Here is a 25,000-nt window from a genome sequence, read left to right on the forward strand (position 1 = left end):
AGAGTGACATTAGGGGGAAAACGAAGTCACAAAGCTGCTCCCTGAATCATAGTAAAATAGGGTAGAAGGCTTTGCTTATTCTGATGTGTACCCTTTCCAGATGGTGGTGATGTTAGAACTCTTTTACAAACTACTGGTATCTAGCTGCAGATCCTTTAATTTTTCTTAGATTATCTGCTATTATCCACTTCTTCTGAAAGTTATGAGTTAACCCTCCAAGGAGTGCATTGTGTATTATATTGGAATTTATTGAATGAACCTAAGAAAAACATATGGTTCCTGGTGACTCAGACAGAAAAGATTCCATCTGCAATGTGTGAGACTCAGGTTGGATCACTGGATAAGGAAGATTCCCTGGAGAAGGGAGTGGCAAGCCACTCCTGTATTCTTGTCTGGAGAATCCCAATGGACAGAGGAGCATGGCTGGCTACAGTCCATGGAGCTGCAAAGAGTCAGACATGACTGACTCATTAACACGTTCACTTTTCACTTCCAAGAAAATCATGCAATTCTATTTATATAAAAAATTGTTTCTTAACGAGAGTGAGTAAAAAGAGACCCATTAGGTATTCCCAGAATCTTAGGTCAAGCTTGTATTCTTAAGTGATATACCTCACATTTAGATTATATTCTAGTACCTAATTATTTGTGGTATTTGATTATGAACCAGAGACTGTGACAGACCCCATGGTTACAGAGGACATGACCAATCCAGACGCTAACCAAGTAATTCCAAGTGTGATCTGTGTTACCAAAGTGAATGTAAAGAGCCCTCTGGGAGCCTAAAATATAGTTCAGGCAGCAAAGAGCAATATTTGCAAACTGCTTAAACCCGCTTATGAATGGAAGATCTACACCATGAGGTTGGCAAACTGTAGCTTGTGGGCCAGCTGCCTGTTTTTGTAAGTACATTTTTGGAATCCAGCTCTATTCATTCTTTTAAGTGTTATCTATGTGTATTTTCTCACCACAAGGGAGAGTTGAACAGTCCAGTCGTGATAGAAAACTTTAAGACTTACAAACCTTAAATATTTACTATCTACCCTCTGAAAAAAATGTTCCTGACCTCTGGTCTATAAATGATTAATAACAACCACAGAAATACTCATAAATTTAAGTGTGATGAGCACTAAAAGCTATTCTTTCTGGTTCTATCACCTAGGGTTGGCGCTGACAATATTCTTAGCTGGTTGGCTTATGAAAGCAAATCTGGCAAATAAGAGCATTTCTCCATGCTGAACTGAAGGTAAGCATTGGTCTTGATGGATTACTTGTACACAAGGCCATAAGACCCTTTCTAAACATGTGGCAATTGGTTTACATCCCACTCTTAATACTGAGAAATATAGCGCAGAAGCTATCTCCAATTCAAGAGCTGATTTATTCACACTGGCAATTCTTGAGCTCATGTTTGCCCTGTCATAACCATAAAGTTATTGAAATTAAAGTTGAGTTGAATTGACGGACAGAAAAAATATAGCTAAACTGGCCCAAGTACATTTTTATTTATAAGATTCAGCATAGTGTATTATATTGGCATTTAATGAAGACCAAAAACATCCCCAAACTGAGAAATAACCTGGGATAGAACAGATATCAGGTTTTATATATATATATATATATATATATATATATATACATGCACACATACATATACATATAAAGTTATGACCAACCTAGACAGCTCTTGAGGAATCTGTATGCAGGTCAGGAAGCAACAGTTAGAACTGGACATGGAACAACAGACTGGTTCCAAAAGGAGTATATCAAGGCTGTATATTGTCACCCTGCTTATTTAATTTATATGCAGAGTACATCAGGAGAAACGCTGGACTGGAAGAAACACAAGCTGGAATCAAGATTGCTGGGAGAAATATCAATAACCTCAGATATGCAGATGACACCACCCTTATGACAGAAAGTGAAGAGGAACTAAAAAGCCTCTTGATGAAAGTGAAAGAGGAGAGTGAAAAAGTTGGCTTAAAGCTCAACATTCAGAAAACGAAGATCATGGCATCTGGTCCCATCACTTCATGGGAAATAGATGGGGAAACAGTGGAAACAGTGTCAGACTTTATATTTTTGGGTTCCAAAATCACTGCAGATGGTGACTGCAGCCATGAAATTAAAAGACGCTTACTCCTTGGAAGAAAAGTTATGACTAACCTAGATAGTATATTCAAAAGCAGAGATTACTTTACCAACTAAGGTCCGTCTAGTCAAGGCTATGGTTTTTCCTGTGGTCATGTATGGATGTGAGACTTGGACTGTGAGGAAAGCTGAGGGCTGAAGAATTGATGCTTTTGAACTATAGTGTTGCAGAAGACTCTTGAAGGTCCCTTGGACTGCAAGGAGATCCAACCAGTCCATATTGAAGGAGATCAACCCTGGGATTTCTTTGGAGGGAATGATGCTAAAGCTGAAGCTCCAGTACTTTGGCCACCTCATGCAAAGAGTTGACTCATTGGAAAAGGCTCTGATGCTGGGAGGGATTGGGGGCAGGAGGAGAAGGGGATGACCCAGGATGAGATGGCTGGATGGCATCACTGACTTGATGGATGTGAGTCTGAGTGAACTCCGGGAGTTGGTGATGGACAGGGAGGCCTGGCCTGCTGCGATTCACGGGGTTGCAAAGAGTTGGACACGACTGAGCGACTGTACTGAACTGAACTGAACTGAGACAGCTTATTAAAAAGCAGAGACATTACTTTGCCAACAAAGGTCTGTCTAGTCAAGGCTATGGTTTTTCCAGTAGTCATGTATGGATGTGAGAGTTGGACTATAAAGAAAGCTGGGTGCTGAAGAATTGATGCTTTTGAACTGTGGTGTTGGAGAAGACTCTTGAGAGTCCCTTGGACTGCAAGGAGGTCCAACCAGTCCATCCTAAAGGAGATCAGTCCTGAATATTCACTGGAAGGACTGATGCTGAAGCTGAAACTCTAATACTTTGGCCACCTGATGCAAAGAACTGACTCATTTGAAAAGACCCTGATGCTGGGAAAGATTGATGGTGGGAGGAGAAGGGGACGACATAGGGTGAAATGGTTGGATGGCATCACCGACTCAATGGACATGAGTTTGAGTAAGCTCTGGGAGTTGGTGATGGACAGGGAAGCCTGGCATGCTGCAGTCCATGGGATCACAAAAAGTCAGGCATGACTGAGAGACTGAACTGAATATAAAATAGCTGCACCAGGTCCTAGTTGCAGCACATGGAATCTTCAATCTTTGTTGTAAGTGGGATTTAGTTTCTTGATCAGAGATCGAACCCAGCCTGCTACATTGAGAGAGCAAGATTGTAGCCACTAGACACCACAAAAGTTCCAGAGTATTTTTTTTTTTTTTTTTTTTACTGAAGCGAAGTTGTTTTCCAATGTGTTAGTGTTAGTTTCAGGGGAATAGCAAAGTGATTCAGTTATATGTATCAATATATATGGCTTCTCTGGTGGTTCAGTGGTATAAGAATCCACCTGCCAATGCAGGATTGCATGAGATACCAGTTTGATACCTGGGTTGGGAAGATTCCTTGGAGTAGGAAATGGCACCACAGTTTAATATTTTTGCCTAGAGAATCCCAAGAGCAGAGGAGCCTGGCAGACCACAGTCCATAGGGCTGTGAAGAGTCAGACAACTGAGCAAGCCCACACGTTATCTATGTACATATATGTGTATGTATGAAAGATTGAAGGCAGGAGGAGAAGGGGATGACAGAGGATGAGATGGTTGGATGACATCACCGACTCAATGGAGATGAGTTTAAGTAAACTCTGGCAGTTGGTGATGGACAGGGAGGCCTGGTGTGCTGCAGTCCATGGGGTCACAAAGAGTTGTACACAACTGAGTGACTGAACAGAACTGAACTGATATATACATGTATAAGTATGTTCTTTTTCAGATTCTTTTTCCTTATAGGTTATTACAAAATATTGAGGGTAATTTCCTGTGCTATTTTTAGGTTTTACACAGCACGCAGTGTGAATGGTGCACCTTGGAGGTGTTGATGCAATGATACAGTGACTATTATTACTGGGAAGAGAACAACCCCTCCAAAAAAAAAATAATAATAGCATTTATGGAGCTCCTTACCAAACTAGGAGTTTTAAGCAAATGTCAATAATCACACTTGAGTTTTATTAATTTCATAGTTCTAAAAAGAATGTTATTCTTCCCAATCAAGTTTTATAATTTCCCTTTTTAAAAATTCACAATAGTTTTGAATTCCTTTATTCCCTTTCAGTATTCAGCTACATTTACTGAACATTCATCAGCACAGTGAATTGATCATCTGAGCAATCCCAGTAGGAATGGTGGGACAGGTCCATTGTCTTTAAAGAAGACACAGCCTAAAAAGGGAAGGAGAATAAATTCTAAACTACTTTGTAAAGAAAACAATAAAGCACACAATACACACATGTGCATACATGCTAAGTTGCTTCAGTCATGTCCAACTTTTTGCAACCCTATGAACTGTAGCCCACCCAACTCCTCTGTCCATGGGATTCTCCAAGAAAGAATACTAGAGTGCATTGCCATGCCCTCCTCCAGGGGATCTTCCTGACTCAGAGACTGAACTCATGTCTCTCATGTCTCCTGCAGTGGCAGGCAGGTTCTTTACCACTAGCGCCACCTAAGAAGTCCAATATATGCATAGCGGAAGTTGCACAGTCTTGTCGGACTCTTTGTGACCCCATGGACTATACAGTCCATGGAATTCTCCAGGCCAGAATACTGGAGTGGGAAGCCTTTCCATTCTCCAGGGGATCTTCCCAACCCAGGGATCAAACCCAGATTTTCCATGTTGCACGCAGATTTTTTTTACCAACTAAGCCACCAGGTAAGCCCAAGAATACTGGAGTTGGCAGCCTATCCCTTCTTCAGTGGATCTTCCTGACCCAACAATTGAACTGGGATCTCCTGCATTGCAGGTGGATTCTTTACCAGCTGAGCTACCATACACTCACACAAAACATTCATAGAAGATGTGGGGAGATGGGATTTCCTGGAATATTGGATTGATTGTTGGTTACAACATCTGAGAAGAAATTTGATCGCAGTGAGCTTTAAATGGAATTTGGAAGGAAAGACTTCAAGACATTTGAAAGATAACAGATCATGGTTGATAAACTATAGTCCAGATCTGGCTTGCTGGCTGTTTTGGCAGTTTTAGTGGAACATAGTCATTGCCATTTGTTTATGTTTATGTTTATCTGTTAAAGGCTGCTTTTATGTCACAAGGGCAGAATTGAGTAGTTTCAGCAGAGTTGATATAGCCTACAAACCCAAAATGATTTACAATCTGGCCTTTTACAAAATGATTTGCTACTCTGCCTTAGAAGAGTAAGAAACTAGAGGCAGACATACTGACTATCAAAAAATTCTTATATCTGCAAAATGGGTCATGGATATTTATGTATTGTCTTCTTTATTTCTGGCACAAAGGTAGATACAAATTAAAATTAATATATGAGATGATGATCACATAATTGCTTGAGCTTTGATTCCTGCTTGACAGATAGGAATAATGTTGCCTACAAACAGATCTTTGAGAGGATTATATGGAGAAAGTCCCTTTCCTATGAAATGTGACACTGTTATTACTCTGGGGCTGGCTTCCCAATGGGGTTTCCCAGGTGGTGCAGTGGCAAAGAATCCACCTGCCAATGCAGGAGACTCAAGAGACTTGGGTTTGATCCCTGAATCAGGAAGATCCCCTGGAGAAGGGCACGGCAACCCACTCCAGTATTCTTGCCTGGAGAAATCCATGGACAGAGGAACCTGGCGGGCTACAGTCCATGCAGTTGCAAAGAGTTAGACATGACTGAGCACAGGTGCACACACACACACACACACACACACACACACACACACACACATGGCTTCCCACTGTCACTGAGTTGTGAATCTCGAGCCGTCACTTTGCTGAAACAAGGTTTACTTACATAAATATTTCTAGCTTTTACAAACACTTAAGCACCTTCTTCTGATTGAGAAACTAGATCTTTCCTCAAGATTTTACTTCTGGACTCCTCCAGTTATCCCAAGCATAAACTGCATTTTAGTCTGTGCAGGAAATATACATATGAAAGAGAATATAAGACATTTGACATTAGATGAAACATGTCCTAAACCAACTTAGAATTTGCTGGGAATGGAAATGTCATACTTTGGTCTTCTTTGTTTTGCAAAATTTAAAGTGAGAAACATTTAAGAGAACTACATTATCCACAAAAATATTCTAAATACTGCTATGCTATCCAGTCCAACTGTGAAACTAGTTCTACCTCATGTATAATGCACCAAATACCAAGCTGCAGAATTCAAAGTCATTTTAAGAATTATGGGTGGAGATGAACACATTTCTTTTTTAAAGTACTACTAAATTGAAGGTCATGCAAATATACTAGAGACATTTATATTCGTACATTCTAATCCCCCAACTCCTGCCTAGGACTTGAAATGTGCTTCGTGTTTCCAAGTGCTTTCATATTATTGGTTTTATCTCATAATATGGTTTGAGAGAGAGGGTGAAAGTAATTTTTACCTTTCTTTTTCTGATAGAAGGACTAAGGTGAAGGGACTTCTAGGTACACATCAGAATTGTCATTAATGTACAGGTCTTTGGTAACTATTCTGAGGTTCTTGGGAAGGCAAATTTCATATTGCATAAAGGCTTTTCTGGATGTTTAACATTTTACACATATTGAAATATATATCGAGAATTATGTATATATATCAGTTCAGTTCAGTTCAGTCGTTCAGTTGTGTCTGACTCTTTGCGACCCCATGAATCGCAGCACGCCAGGCCTCCCTGTCCATCACCAACTCTTGGAGTTCACCCAGACTCACATCCATCAAGTCAGTGATGCCATCTATATATATGTGTGTGTGTGTGTGTGTGTGTGTGTGTGTGTGTGTGCATGCTCAGTTGCTTCAGTCGTGTCCAACTCTTTGTGACCCCATGAACCATAACCTGCCAAGTTTCTCTGTCCATGGGATTCTGCAAGCAATAATTCTGGATTGGGTTGCCCTGCCTTTCTCCAGGCTATCTTCCAAACCCTGGGAACAAATCCATGCACCCATACATATATGTGTGTATATATATATGTATGTGTCTGTGTGTGTGTGTGTTTATGAAGAGAGAGAGAGAAACTATAGAAATCACATTCGCTCTTTGTTATGCAAGTGGTTATTGCTCAGTCATCTTTAAAAGGAAATTTCCTGGATTATGCTTCTTTTCTTCAGTCACAGCAGCTATAGGGCTCAGTGGTTATATTGAGAAGAATGTTACATGTTCCTCAGTTCATGGAAACTTCAAGTCTAGAAAATGAGGAGTCAAGTTAATATCTCTAGAGACCCACAGGGAGTGTCACGCTCCATAAAGTTGTTTGTGCATTTATATACGTGCATAATCAGCACCTCTTGGCAAGGGGACACAGGTTAAGTACCTTCCATATGCAGCAGGGAAAAGGCCTTTGGCAAGAAGGTCTACCCTTTGGCATGCACAAATTATGCTAGCTTAAGTTTCACCATGTCAAAAGGAATGTTCACCATGCTTAATAAGAGGTATTGGGTTAATGCCATACTGAGTTTTTTTTAGCAAGGGAGGGAATGTTCAGATGCTTGGGAAAATAAGGCACCTGGAGGGTGGAGTGAAGGTCACTTACTCGTATTGAAAAATCAATTATTTTTATGGCTACAAATAGAGTCTACAGTATGCCTATGGTCTGTGGGGTGATAAGTACACAGGTATATTTTAGGTACTTTTACAGCCACTCATATTTAATTAACAAAACTGGGGGAGCAACACTATTTTGCCAGACATGACCAGTAGATCCTTCAAGTAGTCTTTTCCAATCTTTTTCTCCCTTTCAGGGAGGAAGTCTGAAGAATACACAGTAGTATCTGCATATATCCCCAGAACCTCTGCTTTATGTGTCAATTTGTTCTTTCCGTTAATTTTTTGTACAATTACTCTGAATTGGCAACTAAAATGAACTAAATGACAAGCCATGGATTTCATGTTCAAGGTATTCTCATTTTAAAGATTCAGAGAGTATAAGAGACCCTTTTGTCTTAATAAGATAACATTTTTTAAAGCAACTGTTGATAGATTATGGTAAAATTCCAAAACTGACTTAAAGATATGTTTCTGTTCTGAAAAATCTGTTTATTTGACCAGTCTTCTATGATGCTTATCATTTCTATCCAAAGAATTATCATTTCTTTAGGCTGTAGTACTTTTTAAAAGAATGCTTAATACTGCACATCTTCTATAAAGTCAAGACATTTAGAGTTGTGCATGTGTGGACACTGTTGAGTACACTGATATATTTAGTCTGTTCATTAAAGGAAGCTGCATATGGCAAGTAAGATTAGATTGATAGTAGCGGCTGCAGCAGCATGGAGGATTCACTTACTCAACCACTCATTTTTTTCAAGCATTCCCTTTTTTCTTTATAAACATGGTTTATTAATTTTCCACTTTGGAGTTTGAATGCCATAGGAAATGCTGATTGCTCATCTTAAGTCTGATGAACGCAATAGCACCACATGAGACATCCTGGTGCACAAAGCAAAGAGGAGTCAAAGTTAGAGGAAGGAATTAAAGATTCCCAAAAAGAAAAATAATATTAGTCGTAAAGTCAAGTCCCATTTCAATTTTGATTCTGACCTCTGCCTGCATCACTGGGATAGCCAAAGTGGCAGAAGAGACCTTTCGGTGTCTTGAAATAGTTTTCACCATAAAGGAGCATCCAAGGCAGCACTGTTACCTGCCCAGGAAACACATATCAGGGCTTATTGTCTGGTGACTGCCTGTAATGGTCCTCTAATACCTTTAGGGTTCTATGTTATAGACCGTGGGTCAGAATCTTAATGTTAAAACCAATATGATGATTATTAAAGAAAAAAGAAAAAGACCATCAAAGGAAATACAGGGGTCCTGCATTCTTCTGAAAGTCAAACCCGTGATCCTTACCATGGCCTACAAGATTCTCATGAGTTGACTGCCACAGCCCAACCTTTCTAGTGCCCCCGGTGCCACTCTGAACTCAGCTTTCTCTCCACTCACACTAGAGGGTAAGCTCTATGAAGACAGGAAATAGGGGTTTCCACAGTACCTAAAACAGTGCCTGGCAAAGAGTAGTGGTATATGTTTCTTTAAAGCAATGCCTGAACAGTTGATGGGTATAACAGCTCTGTTTCAAAAACCTTTCAGAGCCTCAGATCTCTCATTTATACAGAAAACAATCACACTGCCCATCTTTCAGAGAAGCTGAGAGAATAAAAAAGAATAATACACATAAATGATCCGGCAGAGTGACTGACATAGTCAGTACACAATATATTTTTGTTTTGCTTATAATAGTAGTTAATATTTGTTGTATTGTTACTATATGCCAGGCTCAAGGCTGAGCATGCTACAAGCATTGTCTCATTGAATTTTCTCAACCCTGTGAGCTAGGAACTTTTATTAGGCTAATTTTATAGGTGAAGATTAGAAAAGTTAAATTATTTTTGCAAGATTATGCGGTCAGTAAGCAGTCAAGCCAGGATGCAAATTAGAGTTATTTGACACCATATTTCCACACTTTTCCATGATGCTACAAGAGGGATAAGGAATACTTAATTGCACTCTTAGGCTTCAGTCACACTGTAGATAGATGACAAATATATTGTCCAGGTTCCACTAGCTGGGGTATTAAGTTGTTGATTACCAGTGGACACTGTTTATTTGTTTAATCTCAAGAAAGTTTAAATAGCTCAACTAACTTGGCAAGTATGCCTGGATCATCCTTGTAAAACTCTATTCTTGACTCTAAATCTTTAATTTGAAGGTCTTCATATATATAAAATAGATTTGTTACTTTCAACTGACCAATTACTTGTAAGGAGCTATAATATAAAATTACATTTATACCTATTATATTGTGGATAGCATGCTTTCAAATCCTCAAACCAACCCTATTATTTAGGCATTTCACCAATAAGGTCATTGAAGAGATGAGAATATTTGCCTGAGGCCACACAACTAGGAAGTGGTAAAGCCATTAAAAAATTATGGAATCTGACTTTTAGCAATTGATTTTCATAGGAGTTAACATAACTTAAGAATCTATATCAGTCTAAATCTAACACCTGTGCTCTTAACCATTATATTAAACTATAACGTGCTATATAAATGTAAGGATTTATTATGCCTTTTCTTATACCATTATTACACAAGGAAATTTCTTCTCTGGAATGCTTCATAAGACCTTTGAGTTCCCATCTAGAGAAACCCGCTTTGCAATCAATTATTCAGTGAGTTGACAATTGCTCTTACTGGTGTCCAAAAACAAAGGCCAAAAATGACTTTGACATGACAACCTAAATACTCATCAGGTGTCTATCTGACCACTTTGGCTGAATGGTGAAGCCCTTAGCCATGAAGTAATAGGCAGTTCAGATCAATCATTTAAACGGGCTGTCTGAAACCCAAAGTTGGCAATCTTCCTGAAGTGAGATGCCAAGGTTCTGACCCCTTCCTGGGCAAAGGGGAAGGTTCCAGGCTTTTTCCTCATTGTTGATGTTCCCAGTTGCCAAGGGTGCCTGCCTGCCAAATCAACTTCTGGTTGAGATTTGAGGTGGAGACCACTTCTGTGGAGTAAATTGGGCAACTGGAGAAACAGCGTTGATTTTGTTAAGCTGCTCAAAAATAAGTTAGGAGCACTTCAGCATCCCATATGCTGCTTATGTGATCAGGCAGCTGCGTCTTACAGCCAATGTTATTGTTCCTTTAAAAAATTTTTCCTGACATAGTTGGAAGACTTCTTGCTTCTCCTCTGTGATAATTTGCTATATCACAACCGCCAGTCTCCACATGAATTACTCAATGCCACATTCTCTGAGTTTAGAACCACTTCAATTCCTTGTTGAGCTTAGTATGACTCCTAAACATATTCATTAATATTGATTTTAGTCTTCCAATGCATTCATTACAATACAACACATCCTTTATGGGATGTGTCCACTCACATAGACACTAGCTCATCTCCCACAAACACACACACACACACAGAGCAAGATAGAGGCTTCTACGTTGTGTCTCACAGCCCCATCACAGGGCAGTAATACTTCTTCAGGGGTCATCAACAGCAAGATCAAAGTCATGATGAAGTAACATAAAACTGTAGGCTACCAGATTCATGATAGCATCCAAAAGTTTGGCAGGAGGGCATCATTTATATTTGAGAACATTCCCTGCTTTTTGGCAGAAATTCTGCCCACAGCTTTCCAATTAACATGCTTTATGTCTGGGGAGAAGTTGGTTTCGCAATTGGAAGTACCATGCCTGACTAAAATCTTATTCTCCCAGACAAATTACAAAGGGATTTGTACAGCTTTACCCAGACTCCAACTTAGCCACAAGATTAATATGAAAAAAGGGTCTTCCCTCAAGTAATCTTTGAGTTCTTCTGAGAATTTTCTCCATTATGTCTTCCAAATGTTCTGTTTTGCTAATGGAACATTAAATGGTATTCTTACCAGGAGGTGTGGGATGGAAGCTCCAATGAAATCTTCTCTGAAGAAAGATCTAAATAGTGACATAGCATCAGGGAATATGAAGCAATTATTTACCATGATGCATTCTTCTTAATCTCTGCTTGCTATGTGTTGAAACACAGTGTAACTTAAGCTGAGAAGAACTATGTCTTAATTTAATAAACAAAGCCTTGACAGCATCTCTTCAGTTTTATGATTTGTGCCCTCTGGGCAAAAAACCTCAAACATCAATAGAAATTTTCTGAGGATACTATATTGTTTGAAAATATTTTAAATCTTTGTCTGAGCCTCTGTGCATGCATGCTAAGTCACTATAGTCGTGTCCAACTCTTTGTGACCCCATGGACTATAGCCCACCAGGCTCTTCTGTCCATGGGATTCTCCAAGCAAGAATACTGGAGTGGGTTACCAGGCCCTCCTCCAGGGGATCTTCCCAACCTGGGGATCAAACCTGCATCTCTTAGGTCTCCTGCACTGTCAGCATTATTCTAAATTTGTAACATGTTGGTAGAAAATATTTTTCCCTTGTGATATTTATGGTTTAATTTGAAAATCAGACACAAAAGTATATTCTGCATTAACACTATATAGACACTCACAAAAAATCTCTTGAGATGTCCATCATAACAAGTGCCCCTCATTCTATGATTAAAAGCTCTAATGGATATGCATCATTTTAAAATTATGATGTTATAACCAATAGCTCATCTAATTTTCCAGTGAATTTTGAGTAAAGCTAAAATATTTATTTTTCATATAAAACACATACAAAGCCTGAAGATCATATTATGTTTCTACCAACATCTTATCATCAAAAAGATTGTTATGAAACCATAACGTTTTTAATATGAGAAAGCAAGATGCATACTGGTAATAGTGAACAAGTCAAAATGTCTTTGACAGTCATTATGCTGAACTAGGATTTTTTCCAGACTCTTGCCATCCATTCAACTATAAATACCTCAGGACTAGGACTAGTTAGACTCTCTCTCCAGGCATAAAATTTAAAGAAGCTCCAAATTGCAGTAATCAAGATGAATAACATTAAAATGTTTATTCTATTGAAGTATAGTTGTCTCATAACGTTGTGTTAGTTTCTGCTATACAGCAAAGTGATTCAGTGATACATGTGTATAGCAGTTTGCATCTGCTAATCCCTATCTCCCAATTCATTCCTCTCCTGGCCCCCATAGATAAATAACATTTTAAGATGATATTTTAAAAATCAAAATTATAGTGCAGCCATTATGGAAACAGGATAGAGGCTCTTCAAAAAATTTAAAATAGAACTACTATTTCCGGTATATACCCAAGGAAATGATAAAGAGACATGTGCATTTCCATGCACATCACAGCATATATACAATAGCCAACCTATGGAAACAATCTATGTGTCTGTTAATAGATGAATGGATAAAATGATACACACACACACACACACACACACACACACACACACACACTGGCATCCACTGTGGAATATTACTCAGACATGGGACACAAAAAACCCTGACATTTTCAACAACATGGATGGATCTTAAGGGCATTATATTAGGTCAAATAATTCAGATAAAGAAAAATACTGTATGATATCATTTATATGTAGAATCAAAAAAATTTTTAAATCAAAATTTTAAATCAACTCAGGATTAGTATTCACATTTTCCCTTAATTCATGCAATTTTTAATTAATGGCAATTATTTACCTATATTATTTGCATAATATTTTTGGCCTTGATATTGCACTAATTTTCAAGTGTTGACTCACTTTAATACTTGGTTATCTCTTTCTACCTGGATGATAAGCTACCAGAATTCAGGAATTCTGAGTGCATTTATCCACTGCAATAGATTATTGATTGTTGAGGACTATCTAGCTCTATTAAAGCCACTTTTGGACAAAGAAAAGAACATTCTTCTTCAGAGGCTGTTTATTGTAATGAAAAAGTCATAGGGTAGCAAGATACAGGGGAAAGAGAGCAGTGGTTTGATTATTAGTTCTACCTGGGCAAATTATTCTCTGGACCTCCATTTCCTCACCTTCATAATATAAGCATTTGAATGTTTAACTTGCTGGTGACTCTGAGGATTAAATGAGATAACCAATGTGAAATACTTAATCCAATTGCAGACACTGAAAATTTTTTTTTCTATACTATTATGCATCCTCTCCATCCCATCACTGGAAAATTTACACTTTGATCTCCAAGATGCCAACCAATAGGTGATCATTCTTGTCTACATAGCATCTTGGTAGTGTGTGAACTCAAATGCTAGCTCTGCCTACCCACCTTTCTGGCCCATATCCTCCCTGGTTGTCTAACCTGGGGCATACACCAGATGGCAGTGTCCCATTGAGGACAGGATCCTTCTGGCTTTTCAGCTCACTGACCAAGCGACCAGTTGCTTTGCCGTGTCTCTATGCATGTTACAGGTCAATAGCATTAGCCTTGGGGTCTGGTTGATGTTCACTGTAAAAATAAACACTGGAAAGTCTCGGTTCACATTCTCTTCCCTTTCAATGACAAAGTGTTTTCTTTCCAAGGTCAGTTGGAAAAGGTACATATGTGATGATGGAGTAAACATACACTTCAAATAGATTTTTGTCAATATTTACATTTCCTTGCACTTTAATCAGTATATAACAACCCCTTACAGTATATCTGGCCCACAGTTCCAGGTATCAGGGGTACAGACATAGCAATGCAAGTCTGCTACCTTCAAGTAACTCACTGTTTAGTAAGAGAGACAGAGTTTTATGCAACTAATGATAGTGCAGTGTGACCATATACTATTTAACTTATATGGCTTTGCAATTTTTTTTTATCTTAACCTATATCTGTCTTGGAATTAATTGTTTCATGGGTTTTACTAAGTTTAAGTTCACTTGCTTTCAGTTAAGAGATTTCAAATCTCATGGATGCCTGGTGTTCTCCATTTAAAGGTACAATGAATATTTCTATCTTGCTACAGTTCATCCTGTAAATGACTCTGGAGGCTTTTTATCATATCCATCTTTCAACACTAAGAGAGAATGTACCCAAGTAGTTTCTGGTACCTCTATTAATTTATCCTAAAAACCCTTGCTGCAGAATTCCAGGTACTGTGGTGCCTAAGGAAATACAAATGTGAATGAATTATAGTTCTTGGATCTGAAGGCCATGTATCTAATAAAGGGTTAAACATTGGTTTGAATTTGAGGTTCTGCCAAAGGTGGAGTGAAGTACACTCTGAATATATGAGTGTATGTTGGAGGCGGGGGGATACGGGCGGCGGTGTTTATATACACATTCAATTTTCAGTTGTGTTGCTACTTTGAGTGAGACTCATGAACTCATAGCTGAGTCATTTATGAGGGGTGTGTGTGTGTGTGTGTGTGTGTGTGTATTGTCCCTTGATATGTGATCATGGCTGCTGAGATTAAAGACCACCTCTTTGGGGAGTGCTTGAGACACACGTACCTTCTAGAGAAACTGGAAAAAGGATAATGAGTCAGTTTCTTCTGGTTATATTTCATTCCATTTTTCCCCTAATCCTTTCTGTCCTGAGCCACCCTGCCTCTGACCAGGAGCAATCATACACCCTCCTGTGACCTCCAAGGACTCACAGGAATCTGACTTTCCTACAGACCCGCCAGCTGGGGCCTTGGGAATCTGATCTACTCTTGGATCCTTCACAGGATCAGCAGTGGCATTTCAGAGTAGGCGCCACACAGATCCCTGCCTCACTGTGTCCCAGCATGCACAAGGACATCACTTACTTATGGGGGGTTTAAAGACCAGCTCTGCCCTTGAGAAGGCAATGTACTCTTGCCTGGAAAAATCCCATGGATGGAGGAGCCTGGAAGGCTGCAGTCCATGGGGTCACTGAGGGTCAGACATGACTGAGCGACTTCACTTTCAATTTTCACTTTCATGCATTGGAGAAGGAAATGGCAACCCACTCCAGTGTTCTTGCCTGGAGAATCCCAGGGACAGGGAAGCCTGGTTGGGCTGCCATCTATGGGGTCATACAGAGTCGGACACGACTGAAGTGACTTAGCAGCAGCAGCAGCCCTTGAGAAGGCTTACTGTCCCCAGGAATTCTGCTGCCAACACCAGTGGAAGCTAAGCAAGGAGGCAGCTCATTGAGTTTCTTGGCCAAGTGGAGCCCAAAAGTGCCTGTAAGAGCTGCGCATGGCCAACAGATCAAAGTTCAAGTTCAGCTGGATCATTATCTAAGATTTAGATGAAAAGGGTTGGTGTTGATATCATGCTGTTCCCTGGGTTCCTGACTTATCTATGGCTTATCAGAACTGCCATCTGCTTTTTTGGCTGTTGGTGATGCTTTGGGTAACATCATCATGACTATGTGTCTCTTCCTATGATTCACAAGATCTGAGACTGAGCCTGAAAATTTGCTTAAAAAAAAAAAAAGGTCATTTGCTATATGGCTCAGGAAACTCAAACAGGGGCTTTGTATCAACCTAGAGGGGTGAGATGGGGAGGGAGATAGGAGGGAGTTTCAAAAGGGAGGGGATATATGTGTACCTATGGTTGATTCGTGTTGAGGTTTGACAGAAAACAGCAAAATTCTGTAAATCAATTATCCTTCAATAAAAAACAATTTTTTTTAAAGTCTATCATTATTTTCTTAGCAAACCCAACCACATGGAAATAATTGCTCAAAGTTTCCACCTAACATATTGTACTGTGAATCGCTTATTTCCAGAATACAAAAATGTAAGACTATGATGCAAGGTCAGATATGAAGAAAGGAGCAAGGTTAAGATTAGAACTTGAGTCTCCTGACACCTAGTCAACTGCCTGCTCTGCCTGCTCTGCACCACCCGTAAGCCCAGCACATGGTTCAGATGAGTGATGATGACTGGACTTGGCATGAAAAAGGCAGATGGGTGCTTACAAAGCTTCCATGGGGTTCCAAAATCAACAACAACAACAACAAAAATCATTGTTTAAAGCTGCAAAAAGAGAACCAAAGGAAAGGGAAAGTCATGACTTCTGAAAAAGCGATGACACAATACAAATTTCCATAAAGGAAGGGAGATAGGAAAGAATGAAGAAAGGGTAGGCTCTTAGCTGAATCAGATTATGTGCGTTATAAGGAGCAGCCATGTTCAGTCTGTAAAGCATGGCATGGGACCTGAACCAGCAGCCAAACAGAGCAGGCTCTGGGGAAGAACAAACTCCCCAAGGAAGAAACGGGAGCGCTGGGGATAAATAGGTTGGGTGCAGGTGTTATAAAGGCAGCAGTAAACTTCAGCATGACTCATCCAGGTCTCCAACTGCTCCCATCTTGAGTAGTATACCTCCGAGTCACTTTAGAGATGACATAAGCCAAAGAGAGTGATCATAGTGATAATGAGTTATCACTTAAGTGCATGTTGCCAGGCAACAGTGTCTTGCTAGCATGTTCCTCTGCAGAAGCCATGTACTGAGAAGATAGTGAAGGTCACACTACAGGGCCCTCACTCGCCCAGATTCCATCCACAGTCCTAGGAAGGACCCTAGAAATGTGTTCACATAGTCATGTTTTCTAAAATTTACAAAACAGGATGTTTTTCTATTGTTATTTATATTAAATTCAGCTCCAATGCCCATAGAATCTCACTACCTTGGTGAGATAGGTCTTGATGGTTATTCTGATATTGATGTTGCTCCTAACCAGCTGCACCATCTTAGACAAGTGGCATCCTCACTGAGCCTCACTCTTCTCATCTGTAGAATGGACTTATCTGTCTCATCCAACTTTATAGAGGAAACTCAGAGGGTTGAATTATATCACAATGATGGGGAATTCTGAGAGATAAGCATAAATCACTCTTTTATTTAAGAATTCTGGAATTTGTTTCAAAAATGGGAAGGAATATTTAGACTCAAATGTAAAATAATATTCTCCACTGTAATTATTGATATACATGTAAAGACCCACTCAGCTGTGCACTTGGATGGGCCTGGGTCCAGCCCTGGAATAGAACACTTGTTGAAAAAATGATCTTTAATATTCATTTACCCCAAAACAACAAGATCCTCAGCATCACCCCACAAAGAGTAAACTTCCCTACTTCAAAGACCGCTTTAGCAACATCCCTGTGGACCAGAGGCAGTTCACACAGAGAAAAATTAGAAATGGAATAGTCTGTTCTATTTGCATTACACAAATTGCTTATGGTCCAGGACCAAGAAGGAAGTCACTGCCCATAAAGCCACTCTCAGTTCATCAAAGCCCTTTTTCCACATGTAGTGAGGTTAAAGCAGTGGTCCCAGCTTTATTCAGCAGAGGGAACATCATTTGGCCTTTTCAATGTTGTGCTTTGAAGATGCAGAAATACTTTAAAGGAAATGTCTTCTCCCAGCATGAACCTCCTCAGTGTACAGCTGTTTCAATCTGCCCAGGTCCGCATGGATTCTTTTCTCCTGCCTGTAGAATGTTCATCCTTGGAGGAAAGGATTCTTTACATAACTAATAAATTCTTGTTTTCCCTTGTTTTCTACCTTCTCTTTCAAAAAGGCCTGCAGGTCACCCTCAATAGAACACAATGTACTTCTGTGCTGAGATGACAGAGCAAGGAGGACACAGATAAATCAGTGGTAAACAAGAAAAAATTAAACAAGCAGCTACAATAGGGCAGATACTTCATGTGCATCATCTCATTTAATCCTTATGGGCAGAGTGAGAGGAAGATATTATGACACTTGTTTTGCAGAAGAGAAATCAGAGTCTAAGGGATGGGAATAACTTTCTGAAGGTCAACAATGAATGAGAGAGGAAGCCAATATTAGACCATGGTCTTTGGAATTCGAAACCTATGCACTACTTCTTCTCCTCTGCCACCTCTTTTAAAAGAAAGGAAGGGGGAAAGATAGTATTTTCTCTCCCTCAGAATTACAAGTTGGATTCTCCAAGTGGAATGCAATGCAAGCAGACTGCATGGTCACTTCTTTATTTGTTTTTAATTTTGTGTAATCATGATGGCCATAGCATTTAATTCCATAAATGTTCATTATATACATTGCTGGTTCCACATCAATCTCTAGAGCTCAGACACCATCTAATACAAGCAAATGACTCCCAAGCTTTGAAAAGTGGCTTGACTTCCCTTGATGGGGACTGGCAGTTAAGGTTCATTATCCAGAAGTCCTTCCCCAGATGAGGACACCTTCAGCTGCAATGGAGCAGCAATACTGCCGCTTCAGCCTCACACAGAGCATTCCTTATGTGGTTCCAAGGCCCCCTTGTCAGTAATGAAACAGCAGTGTGTGCTATTATGAAGGGATCTAGATAGTAGCCAGGCAAACCAGCTGCACTGGAATGTTGGAGTAGTTGGGGTTTATTTGTAATGAACTCGAAGAGTGTAGTTATTTTCTCTGAAGTGGACCATAGTGAGTCGATCCCAGTTTAAGGGATAGTTCCAGAGCTCTCTTTTCCCTTTGACTTGTGTGTTTTGGGGAAATGCTAAGTGAACATGTCATAATTATCTATACAGTATTGGATTTTTCCCTCTGCTTTTATTCACCCATCCATTCTGGTGATAAATATTTATTAAGCAAATACTATAATCCATGCACTATGCTAGGAACATGGGAAACAAGTAAAGCCTAATCTGTGTCCTTGGTAATTTATAGTTCAGATAGAGAGGTATGGAATGTGAGTGGCAAAGTATTCCATGTTCTACAACAGAAGTATGTTGAGGACTTAAATGAGAATGTGATCAATAAAATCTGGGAGAAAGAGGAGTATACAGAAAGACTGTAGAGAGGAGGCCTTCCTTGCAAGACAGCATTTCAGCAGGAAGAATAAAGGCTGTTGAATTGGGTCAGCAGGAAATTAAATCCTAATTCCGTTAACATCGAGGTATGTAACCATGACCTTGAGTTTTACCTTTCAGAGCCTCATCTGTAAAGTAAGAATGACACCCTCTGCACCCACCTCAGAGATTTTTTGAACATTGAATGAGATTCACATTGTTAGACAATTCAAAGTGAGGTTTTTATAGTTGGATATAATTTAGTAATTTTCTAAGAAGAGAGTCTCTCTGGGTCAGATGAGTGATTTTCCCAGTCCTGCTGCCTGAACTTTGGTATGTGAATGCTTCCTTTTACCCATCCAAGATGTGCCTGGAGCAGAGAACCTTGACCTTAAAGATTGGAAATGTGAGCTGACAAAGGAAAGACCTTAGCAACACCCAGAAACAGGTGGTAGAGGGCAATGCCCATTGTCCCCTTGAGCAATGATGATGTAGTTTACAACACAAAAGAATGTGTTAGCCTTTACCCCATGCTGTCCCTCTGGAACAATGACAGCGTCAAATATTCATATTTGTGTATGGAGACCTGACAGAAGTCAAACAAATATGACTTATTCTGCAATCTTTGTCTTTTCAGATAAATTAATTTTCTGGTATATGTGGGATGCACGGGCAGCCTAATAGACATATCAACTACTCAATCGAATATAACAGCCATTATTATTACTGCATCGGTCAGGGTGCTACAGTGCAAGCAACAAATACTGACTCTCAGTTATTAAGAAAAGCATGGAAGGATATTGGGTTGCCCCCAGAATCGGTGAGTAGGCTAGGGAGTCAGAATAAATGCTAACCTTTTAGGAACTTATCTGATAGGAAATGCAAGAACATGCTGGTGCCACCATGGACATTAAAGTACCGCTGGCCTCTTGGAACTTGCCATTGCTAAGGAACTTGAATTTAGTACCCCCAACATCAAGGCCACTTCTTTGCCAGAATTTAACAGATAGCCATTGCTACTGCGACCGCTACAGGAGATAAAAGGAATTCTCCATCTTTTCTTTTCTGTATCACTGGGTTTTTAAATCTTTCCATTGATTGAGCGATGCACTAGTTATAAGAGAAATTGGGGGAGTTTGGCCTTTTATTTTGGGAAAATAGAATTTTTTCTATTCTAATTTCCAATTCCTTGGAAAAAAAGGAATTTCCAACTTTAGAAAGAATATGGAAAACATGTCACTGGACCACAAACAGGACAAATATCCACTCTAAAAATTATCATGATCATCATCATTATTACTGCCTCTAGTGATACAATAGCACTTCGCAGGTGGTGGTGCTAGTGGTAAAGAATCTGCCTGCTAATGCAGGAGACACAAGAGATGTGGGTTCAGTCCCTGGGTTGGGAACATGCCCTGGAGAAGGAAATGGTACTCTTCTCCAGTATTCTTGCCTGGAAAATTCCACGGGCAGGGGAGCCTGATGGGTGACAGTCCGTGGGGTCACAAAGAGTCAGATGTGAATGAGCACGTGTACATACAGTGATTTGATAAGTATATATTGATGCATTAACAAGTGTGAGGCATTATGTGGAAGAATAATTAGAAATAAAGCCTGGAATACTTGCCCTCAGTTTTCACTTGGGAATAATAAGGCATATAACCTCAAATATAGAAAATTTGATTCTGTTAAAGGAGGAGTTCGAGGTATTAGAGTGAGTATTAGAAAGGCTTTCATTTATCCACTTAGGAAAAACTGAAGTCTTGAAAGACTTGTAAGACCTAAGAATCCCTTTCTTCATCCATTAAGTTAGAATAGTGGTTCTCAAACTTTCTCATGCATCCCAATCACCTGGAGAACTTGTTAAAACAGAGTGTAGAACTCACACCCAGAATTAGTGAGAAGGGCCAAGAATCAGCCTTTTTACCAAGTTCTCAGATCATAGTCTGAGGGCTACAGTTTGCAAACCACTGAGTTAGAGGAGTCTTCAGAACTGGAGGCAGGGGAGAAAGAATGTCAGTGGAATTCGATGGGAAACTTGGAAGCTACTTAGGGAAGATAATTTGTATAAGAGAAATATCAGGAACAGTGTTGCAAAAATAAATTAGACCAACCATTCAAGGGTGGATTGTACTGGAATGCCCTTCTGAGGGTACATTCATTTAACACTACAGGCAGGAGAAAATGCTAGAAGCCTTTGGGCCGTTTACCCCGAATAACTTGTAATAAGACACTGTTGTCATAGATATTTTACTAAGTGCTGGGAATAACAGAAAGAAATCTGAATTTTTTTTTTCCAATAAGATAAGTCATTCAGTTATTCTCAACAGAAGGGAAGATTCATCCCAATGCGGTCTTGTGTCGTGACATCCTAAAGGGGAATGAAGGGCCACAGTAAATGACATTTGAGGGGAAAATCCACAAGATGTCTAAATACAGATCACTGTCCTTATTACTAACTTGCTGTGTGAGCTCAGGCATGCTGTTTGAACTCTCTGATTTTCAATTTCATTAGCTAAAAACAAATGATCTGCCTCTCTGAGGTGGTATCTAAGCCTATGATTAGATAGACTGTTGAGAAGAGAGACTACTCAAAAGTGATTTCCACATGAAAGGACTGGAGAACTGGGGAAATTATGAATCTAGTGACAAAATTCAAACTAGAAAACACTATGACCTTGCCTCAAAGTGGAATAACAATGACAAAAAACGAGTATATTAGGATGTCTTCATTTAAAAAGTTACATTCAGTTTTGGAGGTTAAGAATAGATAATGTATTGGGAGGCAACAGATATACATATAGATGAATTCTAATTTAATGCAAACCTGTTAGCTTATTTATGTTATTAATATGATACCCTAGAGGATATAAACCAATTAAAAATCCATTTCAATTATTAATTGGGTCCCTTAATTGAAGGGACATAATAAATTAATTAAAATGTCCTCAGCTCTATTCACTAAGGAAAACATATAAGTTAGGGAATAGATTGGACAAACAAGTATTAAACTCTTCAACTGGACCCTATCCGACTCCACATGGAAAAAATAGCCAAATCCACAGTGGGAGGTGTTTGAAAGACAAGACCAGGGAGAAAAGAGGTACAGAGATGGATATATCTCTTAGTTCTGTGGATGTGGTGTCAGAGACTGGCCAATTAAACATTTTGGGCCTCAATTTACTTAAATATAATGTAAGATCATTGAATTTAATAATTTAAAATGTTCCTCTGTCATTCTGGCTATTATAACTCATGATAAAGACATGGGCCAAAATGTCCTAAAACTCACTGAGTGCTCTAACCCTAATCTGGGTCAGAGTTAAGGGCTCTGAGGATGAAGTAACATAGCTATTTTTTGTTTTTGTTTTTTTAGCTTTTTATTTTGTATTGGGATATAGCCAATTAACAGGCTTTCCTGGTGGCTCAGACAGTAAAGAACCCACCTACAAAGCAGGAGATCCAGGTTTGAACCCTGGGTCGGGAAAATCCCCCAGAGAAGTAAATGGGATCCCACTCTTGTATTCTTGACTGGAAAATCCCATGGACAGAGGAATCTGGTGGGCGATGGTCCCAGTGAACCACCAGAAAAGTTCCATGCCTTAGCATCTTTAGAGTCAGACACCATTGAGCGACTAACTCACTTTCACAGTCAATAAACAATGTTGTGACAGTTTCAGGTAAATGGCAAAGGGATCCAGCTATCCATACACATGTATCCATTCTCCCCCAAACCACACTCCCGCAGTTCTTGCTCGCAAGTAGCTCATGATCTCAAGGTGTCAGAAATAAATGCTAAATCTGTGCAAACAGAGAGTGAATGAAAGTATGCAGTTGATGTCCAACTAGCCTGGCCTCAAATCACAGCTCTGCATGTGGATGACCCTCTGATTCTTCAAGTAAAAATGGAAATAGTAATACCTCAGCATATGAGTATGTTAATTAAATAAGACAGATGTTGAAATTATATAGCATACCTGGTAGATGGTCAATTCTCAGTACAGGGGTTGGTGTATTTTCCCATATCCTTTCTAAGCAAATAAAGATGTCGTGGCTCTCCAAGGAGGTCTTTGGAGGGTATCAAATGGCTGAAAGAAAGTATTTTGTACCTAAGTGTAAACAAGTGTTTCAGTTCAGTTCATTTCAGTCTCTCAGTCGTGTCTGACTCTTTGCGACCCCATGAATCGCAGCACGCCAGTCCTCCCTGTCCATCATCATCTCCCAGAATTCACTCAGACTCACGTCCATCGAGTCAGTGATGCCATCTAGCCATCTCATTCTCTGTCGTCCCCTTCTCCTCCTGCCCCCAATCCCTCCCAGCATCAGAGTCTTTTCCAATGGGTCAACTCTTCGCATGAGGTGGCCAAAGTACTGGAGTATCAGCTTTAGCATCGTTCCCTCCAAAGAAATCCCAGGGCTGATCTCAGAATGTACAAAACAACAAAATAGTTTCAGCTCCGTGTTCAAGAGATTAAAATGAGCTCTGATAGAAGAGAAAAATATTTTTTTCACTGTATAAATTGAGAAATATATCAAAGAAAATGTATAAATATGTATATAGTACATTTTAAAGCATATTAATAAAAATAAATAAAATAAACACCACTGTACCTGACACCAAGCTTAAGAATCACCTGACAAATTCCTACATGTCCTTCTGCTAACATTCTATTTCACGACCATCAGAGGAAACTGAAATTTTTGTGCTAACAATGCAATTTTGCCTTACCATGTTTAAAAATATTTATTTATTTTGCTGTGCCAGGTCTTAGCTGCAGCATATGAAGTCTTACCTGTGGCATGTAGGATCAAGCTCCCTGATCCGGATCGAACTCAGATCCCCTGCAATGGGAGCACAGAGTCTTAGCCACTGGACCACCAGGGAAGTCCCATGCCTTAGCATTTTTATCACATCTGTATTTATCCCTAAATATGTATTGTTTAGTTTTAGCTGGTTTGGGGCATTGAGTAGAGAGGGAAATATTCTATATTCTATGATGAATTGCTTCTTTCACACAACATAGGATTTTGAGATTAATCTGTATTGTACTAACTCATCTTCACTGTTGTATCCCATTGAATGAATAGTCCATTAGTTATTTATGTGCTACACTACTGATGAATAATTTTTTTAATTAAATGCAGTGCTGCTGCATATGTTCTTTTACATCTCTTGTGGTAACTACACAGGAAAGTTTCTCAAGGCTATGTATTTTGGAAAACAGAACTGCTGGGTCATCAGATATTCTCAAGCTTACTAATCATGCCAAAATTGTTTTCCAAAGACATTGTTTCAACTTGGACCCTCACTTTCAGTGACTACTTCAAGTGCTTAAGAGTATTTGATATTTTCAGGTGTTGCAATGTTACAAAAGTGATAGATTTAATTGGCTGTTCTCTGATTTCTAATAAAGTTGAGAGAATATTTTCACATAATCTTGGGTCCATTTGTGTTTCCCTATTCTGAAATATTTCTTTGGATATTTCATCTGTTTTTATATTAAAATACTTATCTTTTTCTTCTTGATTTAAAAAATAGGTTATCAATTTCTTACTCTAACACTTTTCTGGTTTTACAGATTGCAAACAGCATTTTTAAATTTGTGCTTTCTCTAACCTTTATATGGCAAATTTTGAGAAACAGAATTTAATTTTAATTTAGTTTTTATTTTATGATTTTAGCCTTTTATCTTTTTAAATAAACTTTTT

The 25,000-nt window shown here is 39.2% G+C and overlaps 1 long non-coding RNA gene across 1 annotated transcript in view; it reads right to left on the reverse strand.

The window, feature by feature from the left end:
• Positions 1–25,000, reverse strand: part of LOC138442445 (uncharacterized) — a 176,420-nt gene that overhangs the window by 46,225 nt on the left and 105,195 nt on the right. Inside the window, exons 3-4 of the long non-coding RNA XR_011257683.1 lie at positions 24,085–24,133; positions 23,269–23,379 (exon numbers count right to left, since the gene is read on the reverse strand). This is a non-coding gene — a long non-coding RNA (uncharacterized lncRNA). The remainder of the gene's footprint in view (positions 1–23,268; positions 23,380–24,084; positions 24,134–25,000) is intronic.

The sequence above is a fragment of the Ovis canadensis genome, chromosome 6, assembly GCF_042477335.2.
Source record: "Ovis canadensis isolate MfBH-ARS-UI-01 breed Bighorn chromosome 6, ARS-UI_OviCan_v2, whole genome shotgun sequence".
Lineage (NCBI taxonomy): Eukaryota > Metazoa > Chordata > Mammalia > Artiodactyla > Bovidae > Ovis > Ovis canadensis.